Source organism: Hibiscus syriacus, unplaced genomic scaffold (assembly GCF_006381635.1).
Source record: "Hibiscus syriacus cultivar Baekdansim isolate YM2019G1 unplaced genomic scaffold, ASM638163v2 tig00111458_pilon, whole genome shotgun sequence".
NCBI lineage: Eukaryota > Viridiplantae > Streptophyta > Magnoliopsida > Malvales > Malvaceae > Hibiscus > Hibiscus syriacus.
Window position 1 is genome coordinate 305744 of NW_024063097.1, and position 9890 is coordinate 315633.

The 9890-nt window shown below is 30.6% G+C and overlaps 1 pseudogene; it reads left to right on the top strand.

Annotated features, from left to right (window-relative positions):
• The first annotated feature begins 4089 nt into the window (after positions 1–4089).
• LOC120163510 lies at positions 4090–5181 on the top strand (annotated as a pseudogene).
• The last annotated feature ends 4709 nt before the right edge of the window (positions 5182–9890 follow it).

Consider the following 9890-nt stretch of genomic DNA (forward strand, 5'->3'; position numbering starts at 1 on the left):
ACAACGAACACGATAGTGGTTTCGGTTTGTCAAAAGGACGTCGAACGGAGAGTAGATCGGATCTCAAAGGAGGTTCGACGGGAGAGGGAAAATGAGAAAATTTGCAGAAACATACGGGAGGGATGGGTTATAATTCATCCCATAAAAAATGGGTAAATTATGAGTTTAGTCACTGAACTTCCTACACTTCTTAAAATGGTATGCCAACTTTGCGATTTTATATTTTAATCCTCAATTTCTTCCAAAATACCAATTAAATCCACCACTTTATATTTTCTTCAATTTTAGCCCATAAATTGGGGTGTGACAAAATATTTAAAAAAATTATTTTTGGCAAAACTCCCCTTAATAAAACATTTCATGAAAAAAGAGCAATATTTGGAAAATATTAAAGCTCCCTTTTTCATAGTTGAAATTGAATTTTTCAAACCATACTTCTCCCCCTTTTTGTTATATTAAAAATAATTCAACTTTAAAGTTCAAAAATAACAATGGAGAGTAAGTGGTAAATTTAACATTAAAATCATTTGAAAAATCAAAGCTCTCCCTCAATATGTGCATTCCAAACAAAAAGGGGAATATAACAAAGGAAGTATCGATACTCGTTAAAGAAGTACTGATACTCCCTATCCTAGGCAATTTTATTTTGTAGAGAATTTATCCCCAACGGCTAAAAACGACCACAAACACATTCCAACCTATAAAAACAAGTTGAAGGCACTTGAAAAAGGTTACCAACACCTATCCAAACATTCATCATCAAGAGAAAAGTTTTTCACTCTTTTATTTCTTTTTCTCTTGTACATAGTATGTTTGATCTTAATTGTATATCTTTAGGATTTGTTCTTGTGAGCTTAAAACTTTGTAAACACCTTCTTTTTAGAGGTCTTCTTGTTTACATTTATTTTCTTTGTGAAAAAGGGAGTGGTTCTAGCTAAGTCTGTGAAAAGCTAGAGATTTGTGAAAGTTATCTCTTTATCTTGTGAAAAAGAAGAACAAATTAGTGAATTTGTTAAAAATCATTAGTGAGGAGCTAAGGTAGTGGAGGTAGACTTGGTTGAAAAAGTCGAACCGCTATAAATCCTTGTGCATCAATTTTCTCATCCTTTAAATCTCCTTAATCCCTAAATTTCTCTCAAATCCACTTCAACCCCTCTTGGCAAATTTCTCGGTTGACCATTTGAGTTTCATTTCAAATCCCAACATTTTGAGATTTTATTAGGGGTGTTCACTATTTGATTTTAACTGAATTAACTGATCAAACCGAATTAGTTCGGTTAATTCGGTTAGCCACCGAATTAGTTCGGTCGGGGAACGATTAATATTTTTTTAATATTCGGTTAACATTTAATTCGGTTCGAAATCGATTAATTAACCGAATTAACCAAAATTATTAAATGTTATATATATTATATATATTATAAACATATTTTAAGCTCAAACTCATTAAAAGTTAATACCGATTATTTTTTTAATCACACTAGACTCATTAAATTATCAATACCTAATTAATTTTTAACTCAAATAAAAAAATACATCTATTATATTTAAATTAATCTAATTAAAAAAAGTTAAAAAAATCGGTTAATTCGATTAACCGACCGAAATAACTGAACTTGTTCGATTAGTTAATATTTTTAAAAATAGTTATGTTGGTTAACCATTAAAGAAAAAATCAATTAATTGATTTGATTTGTGGTCGAATTTACTGTTTGAAGAGAACTTTTATGAATGGGATGCATTGAATCTCAGTATTTATGTGGGAAATGGTAAGGTCTTGGATAAGACTTTGATTAGGTATCCACTTGCATTTGTTTAAGTTTGAAAAGAAGATATATATAATTAGAGTAGTTGAGAGTGTTAAAGAGTTGAGAGTTTTAAGAGTTGAGAGTTTTAAGAGTTGAATTTATTCATTGTCTCAGTCGTTAGCTGATATGTATACACATGGATCTAGGGTCATTCACCCGCTATAATTTTTTAAACTTCGATTCGTTTTTTTAATTTTTAAGTAAGATTAATGGTAAAAAAGATTTTTTAGAAAAAAATAAATTATCTTAAGTTTAAAAGATTAATCTTAACTATTAAATCTAATTAGTTCAACGAGATAATAAGATAAATATTATATCTGTGAACATATTACTAACAACTAAATTTGGCTCCGTAGGTAAATGCTTCTTTCTCATGTAATCCCAAGTTTGATTCCTTCAAATACACTTTTTGTTTTCTTTCGTTTTTTATTCAAATAAAATAATTACTTAAATAATATATTTGTAGATAAATTTTCACTAATAAGATGTATTATTATCTATTAAATTTATTAATATTTTAAATTAAAATAAATATCATATTAATGAAATTTTTAAATATTTATTAAATTATTTCAAATCATAATCAAATTAATCTAATGTATAAGTTTTAGAGAATGAAATTATTACATCAATTTAAACCATCTTCTCCATTAGTTCTACTATCAAAATTAATGATAGGGGATCAAAATAAAGATAAGCATATACAGATATAATTTTATCAAAAATGATTAAATGATTAAAATATATATAAAAAGATAAAGCACAAAATAGATCGTTAGGCCGGACAAATTCAATCATTTGAATTGTTTTATCTGACCTTAAATTTGATATAAATCTAAATATGATGACTTAAATTTGATCTGAAACTCGAACTTAAGCAATCTAAATTAAAATCAACTTGAATTTTAGTTGGACCAATTTAGATCCAAACTGGAAAAAAATTGAATTAAAAGCAACCGGAATTGAAAGTAAACCGAACTGAAATTAATCTAAATTTAATTTACTCAAATTAGATTTGATTGAACATTGACTCGATTTTAACTCAATAATTGAGTCAAAGTGTTTAAATTTTATTTTTATTTAAATTAAAATGTTATTGATAGTATATATTGTAAAATAGCTTAAATCAATATTCACTCGAATATAATTAATTTATTATTTTTGTTCAGATTCAATAAATATATTATAATTAAATAATAAAAATTAGTTGAAAATTCTAATTAATAATAAAATCTATAATTAATTTTTTATTTTTCAGTGAACAAATCATATCGTAAATTTTTTGGATTGGATGAATAAAATATATATATTCCAACAAGTCTTATGGATTTAGTTCAAATTAAATGATCATCGTTGAATCGAATTGAGCCTACATATAAGATTTACTAACAAAAACATATATTTATAAGAATATATATATATATATATATATGCATTCTCTTACATACTGTAAAATTCTTTTAGTTTTGCACATATTTAAGATCAATGGATAGTGAAAATATGACTGAGATTAAAAGTAGGAAATGTGAAGATATTTACTAGGGAAAACAATTATCAATCTCAACCATCTATTTTCAATCATCCAATAATCTTAAATTTATGTAAACTAAAGAGTTTTACATTGTGTAGTAGATCATAACCATATATATATATATATATATATATATATATATATATATATATATATATATATATATATATATATATCATTTAGACTCATATCAACTCAACTCGAATTGACTCGAACATTCAAAGTTTATTTGATTCGAAAATCAATTGATTTGATATTTACCCGACCCTTAAAAGTTCAATCCAACATTGACTTAACTCGAAAATCAACGAATTGATATTAACCGAACCATAGATAAATTGATCTAGTACTGACCCGACTCAAATTAACTCGATCCAATATTAAACAAACCTAATATTCGACCCAACTAGTAAACCCAAACTAAATTTAAATCAGACCTAATTTGACCCGTCCACCCTAGTATAATATAGAAATAGTAATTTCACAAATTGTCAAATAATTCTATCCAAAGCAGTAGCTTTTGGGAACCAACCAAGAAAGCAACGCAGCAAAGCATAAAATCTCAGCCGTTTGATCCTTGATTTTACTACACTTTTCCAACGAATCCGATGGTGAAATATTCACAGGTACACACGACCTTTCTCGTGGTAAAAGAAAAGGACACACGCTGCTTCCTTCTTCCATCCTCGAAGCACCGTTGAAAATGTCTGAAAAGTCAAATTCAAACCCTCCCTTCTCATCTCCTATATAATGCTTACCACTCTCTTCTTCTACTCTCAACAAGAACTACTTCAAAATTATTCATTCAATTTCTCGAAAAAAAAATCCTTCGAAATCTTTAATTTGTTCTTTGGATATGGAAGCAGCAGTGAAGTATCAAGCACGCTTCAATATATCAAACGATATTTACTCGACGAACTTTCTCCAGTTGGATTAGGGAGTTTTTCAACTCAAAATCAATGGATTACTGAGACGAAGCCTCAAGTTTCCACCTCTAAATCGGAGACTTCGTGCTCTGATTCGTCTCTTACTGTATCCGATTGTAATTCGTGGGACGATGATGCTTCTTTCAATTCTCTCCTAATTTTCTTGGCTTTCAATTTGAGTCGAAACCTAAAATTATCGATATCGCCACGCCTAAATCCTTCTCATCCAACGCCGGTGCTTTTGGATTTGAGTTCAAACCTCAAACACTTTCAGCGGCTAAACCTGAAGTTTCTTCGAATTCGAGCTCTCGGAATCGAAAACCGTCGCTGAAAATCTCGTTACCTCCGAAGGTGGAGCAGATTCAGTTCGGTACACCGGATTTAACTCAGGCAGAGCCGAAGAAGCATTACAGAGGAGTCCGACGAAGGCCGTGGGGGAAGTTCGCGGCGGAGATCCGAGATCCGTCCCGACGAGGGTCTAGGATCTGGTTAGGAACCTTTGAAACGGCCATCGAAGCCGCAAGGGCTTATGACCGAGCTGCTTTCCAGCTGCGTGGCTCGAAGCAGTTGTTAATTTCCCTCTTGAAGTCGGAAAGTCGGATGCTAGCGCCGACGACGGGGAGAAGAAGCGGAGCAGAGACGGCGAAAGGGAAGAGAATAGTGAAGCAGTGAATAGAGAAAATGATGACGTGGCCAAAGAGAAAAATAACGGTGAAGTGCTTTTGACGACGTCAAGTTGGTCTACCTTTTTCGATTTGGAGAATGATATGAAGGGATCTTTAACGTGCCACTGTCGCCGTTGAGTTTTCCCCAAGTTTTAGTTATATGACGATGATTGTCAGTTTTTTAAATGGCTGACGTGGATATTTTATTAAATTCGTTCAAGATTTTTTTTATTGTATATATATGCCCGAATTTCTATTAAAATATTCTTTCATTGGATTATTCATTTTAATTTTGTTCAGTTTTTTGTTGAAAAAGTTATCATCGTTATTATTATTTTTAACCTTTTCCAAACATAGTAATTATCAATAATTCGGGTTATTTTATAATCTAAACAAGTAATTATAAGTTGTTTGAATCGATTCGTTAAGATTCAGTCAATGCTCAACTTGTTTTTATTTAACTTAAGATTTTAATGAGTTGACTCTATAATATTCATTAATATTTTTATAATTTTTAATAGATAGCTTAAAAACTATTCAATTTAAAAAATTCTAATCAATAATTATTTTTTTTATTAAAATCTATTCAATTATATAGGTAGCTATATGTTCATTTACATAGTATATATAATGTTTATATGAATTAATAATTATAATAATCCTTATATTAAATGGAAGTTTGATTTTTTTTGGTTGTTAAAATGGTTGTAGAAACTAGGAACTAAATTTTGTTTAGATTGGTATCCTTTCTCTCGTCCTCGATTACTCCTCGACATTTTCTTGGGGTTTAAAGTTTAATTAATATATACTAATAATTTAAAATGAATTCATCAAGAAGAAGAATTGAAAAATGAAATTAAAATGTTAATTTTAAATTAATTTAAAATAAAAAGTTATAATTAGAATAAAATTGAAAGGTTAGAAATTTAGATATTAATTTATAATGAGAATTATAGTTTAGAGAATAAATTAAAATATTTAAAAAAATAAAATTTAATTTAAAATGATGTTATAATGTAAAAAGTGTAGTGTAATTAATTTATAAATTAATGATTGCTGTTATTTATTTTATATACACACACTTTGAAATAGGGGTGAATATCGTTAAAATTGTATTCAAAGTCGTATATAAACCGACCGTCGTCATTTCAATTGCAATGCATAGAAGTCGTCCCATATCTTATTTTAGCTAAGCTATTGAATTTGTTAAAATACTGTAACCCTCGACTCTTGGCATGCCACTATAAGCTCTCTAACATCCGGGCATTATTGTTTTCTTCATATATTCATAATCACATATCATTTTCTCCTATAATCATATATGTCTTTTTTGTAATCACCATTTTTTCATATATACATTAAAAGGAAAATAAATAGAAAAAACAAAACGAGTAACAAGCAAATGGTTGTATATGTCTCGAAAGACCTATGTAACCCTCGACTCTTGGCATGCCAACTATACCTAAGCTCTCATATCACATAACATGGGCATTATTGTTATTCTTCATATATTCATATATTCATATATTCATGTATTCATATCATTTCTCCTATAATCATATATGTCTTTTCTTTTACAATATCACATACATATAATATCAATCTCTTATCATATACATGTGTTTGAATCTATGATATGAATCATATATCATTATCATTTATCAAATCATATAAATATAACTTATGCATATTTATAATAATCATCATGTAGCATGTTCATAACTATAGAACTATAAAACTAATATAGGAAATAGTCTTATTACAATCTTAATTCCATTGAACTATAATTATATTAAGCACTCACCTTAGCCTCACTTAATTTCCAAATCCACCTCTATGATTTTTTTCTCTTTGGATTGATCCTAACTTTGTGGTCATTTCAGAACTTGCTTGTGCTTGATATCTACATAATCATACATATAATATCCATATCAGTGTTCCAAATATAATGATTCAATCCCTAATTTCTTAGGCTAAAAGAAAGCATATTTCCATTTCCTATTTGAAGTAGTATCGATACCCCTAGCCCATAATTCACTTTTTAAACCAAAAAATGCACCATATTAATCTAAACCTTCCATATTAAATCCCTATTATGCCATTAAACTCAACTACCCTTACTCAAATCAACTTATATCCATATAAACCATTATTCTCTTCCATATCTCATCATGATTCTTAAAATTAAGAATCTTGCTAAACTTTCAACTTTGTTATAATCCTTTCTAACTTCATAAATTTCTTATTTTATTGATGGCAAGACAAATTACATCTCAAAATTCCTTTATTAATTTTTTCTCAAAAATTCATTTAGAGCCTCTTATCTTTAATCCTCCCTAACTCCTTCATCTTTTGTTTAAAGACAATTTAAGCTTTCCTTAAGCTTAAGTTTCATCTAAGGATCATAAACCAAACTTGAATTCAACAAATAATTAGCTAACAAAAAACTCACCTTTGCCTTTGGGGGTTCACGATGAAGAGAAAGAAGAAGAAGGGGGAGTCTTCTGGAGAAATCTTTCCTTAAACTTATCCCCACGTGTATATGTCCTTACCATATCCATTTTAATTTGTTCTAGGTCAAATGACCATTTTTCCCTTCCATCATCCTTCTTTGTTATTTAGTCCTACACAAAATTTTCCATATAAGCCTTTAACCTTTCAATTAATTTACTTTAGCCACTAAATTATGAAATTTTACAATTTCACTAACCCGTAGTTTGGGATGTTACAATTTACCCCTTAAGAAAATTCATCCTCGAATTTTCATTGCATAAAGAGATGGGGGTACTGAATCCTCAAGTCCTATTCTCGCTCCCATGTCACTTCCTCTGCCTTATGATTCCTCCACAATACTTTAACCAATGGAATAACTTTGTTCCTTAGTTGTTTCACCTCGTGAGCTAATATTTGTACCAATTCTTCTTAATAAGTCAGGTCAGGCTGAACCTCTCTCTGATGTCATAATATGGGAGGGATCGGATCTATATCTCCGAAGCATTGAAATGGAAAACATCATGAATATTCTCCATTTCAGGTGGCAAAACTAATTGGTATGCCACTGGTCCCACTCTCTTAACGATCTCATAGGGTTCGATAAACCGAGGAGTAAGTTTTCCTTTTCGTCTAAAACTCAACACATTCTTCCATGGAGACAACTTTAGGAATACTTTATCTCTGATTTGAAACTCATTTCTTTCTTCTTCAGATCTGCATATACTTCTGTTTATCAGCTGTAACTTTCAGATTATTTGATCACTTGAACTTTCTCTTCCATTTCTTGAATCAACCCAGGACTAAGAACTTCTCGATCCTTAAGCTCGTACCATTTCAATGACGTACGACACTTTCCCATATAGTGCCTCATAGGGAGCCATTTTAATACTTCACTGATAGCTATTACTATAAGCGAATTCAAAAAGTGGCAAATATTTTTCCTAGATCCTTTAAACTATATGACACATGCTCTCAACATATCATCCAGAATTTGGATAGTCCACTCAGACTGTCCATAAGTATGAGGATGAACGATGTGCTAAAGTTTAATCGAGTTCCTAACACTCTATGCAAAGTCTTCCAAAATCTTGTGATCTAGGATCTCGATAAGAAACAATTGAAAAGGTATACCATGCAATTGATAATCTCTGATGTACAATTCAGCATACTTATCCATTAAGAAATCCGTTCTTACTGGAATAAAATGGGCTGATTTAGTCAATATTCACAATCACCCAAATTGAATCTCTTTTGTTCAGAGTCAAAGGCAACCCCGTCACACAAATCATCGTCATATTCTCCTATTTCCATTAAGGAATAGACATTAATTGTAATAATCCAGATGGTACTTGATGCTCAGTTTTGACTGCTAACAAGTCAAGAATTTGGACACAAATTTCGTAATATTGCTTTTCATCCTGGCCACTAATATCGACTCTGAGATCCATATACACCTGTTTCCTCCTGGTGCATCATTAATGGGCTATAGTGAGCTTCTGTTAATAAATCATTCTTAACTCATCATCATCTGGAATTACTAATCTCCCTCGGTAATACAGATTTCCATCAGCTTTAATTTCACAATCATTAAGTTCTCCATTATTTATTTCTGTAACATTTTCGAACATTTTTCATCTTTGGTTTGCAATTCTTAATTCTATCTAGCCATGTTTGCTTAAGGTTAGTTCCGCACATATTGGACCATCTCTTTCTAATGACAACCTGGAATCTAAAGGTCATAAGACTGCAAACGCCTCCCAACTTAAAGCATATGCCACACGTTTGCTTTTCCTGGGTGGAACTTGATTACACATCATAGTCTTTTAGAAATTCTACCATCCTTTGTCTTAAATTCAACTCTTTCTGAGTCATCAAATACTTCAAGCTTTTATGATCAGTATATAAATAGCAACGTTCACCATATAAGTAGTGATGCCAATCTTCAGAGCAAACACTACTGCAGCCAACTCTAGATCGTGAGTTGGACAGTTCTTTTTATGCGGTTTCAATTGTCTCGATGCATAAATCAACCGCCTTGCCCTCTTGCATTAACACACATCCCAACCATTATGGGACACATCACTATAAACCACATAGTTCTTGACAGATTCAGGTTGAACAATACTGGAGCTTCTGTCAAAAATTTCTTCAACGTTTCAAAACTTCTCCACACTCAGAAGTCCAAAAAATGCCACATCTTTCCATCAACTTAGTTAAGGGTAAAACTATCATAGAAAAGTTCTTAACGAACCTTCGATAGTAACCTGCAAGTCCTAGAAAACTTCAAACTTCAGATACATTTTTTGGAACCTCCCATTATAAAATGGCTTTTATCTTCTGAGGATCAACCGAATTCTTCTGCATAAATCACATTTCCAAGGATGTCACTCAAAGAACTCATTTAGATAGTTTAGCATATATTTTGTCTCATAAAATCTGCAAAACTATCTTCAAGTGTGCACTATGT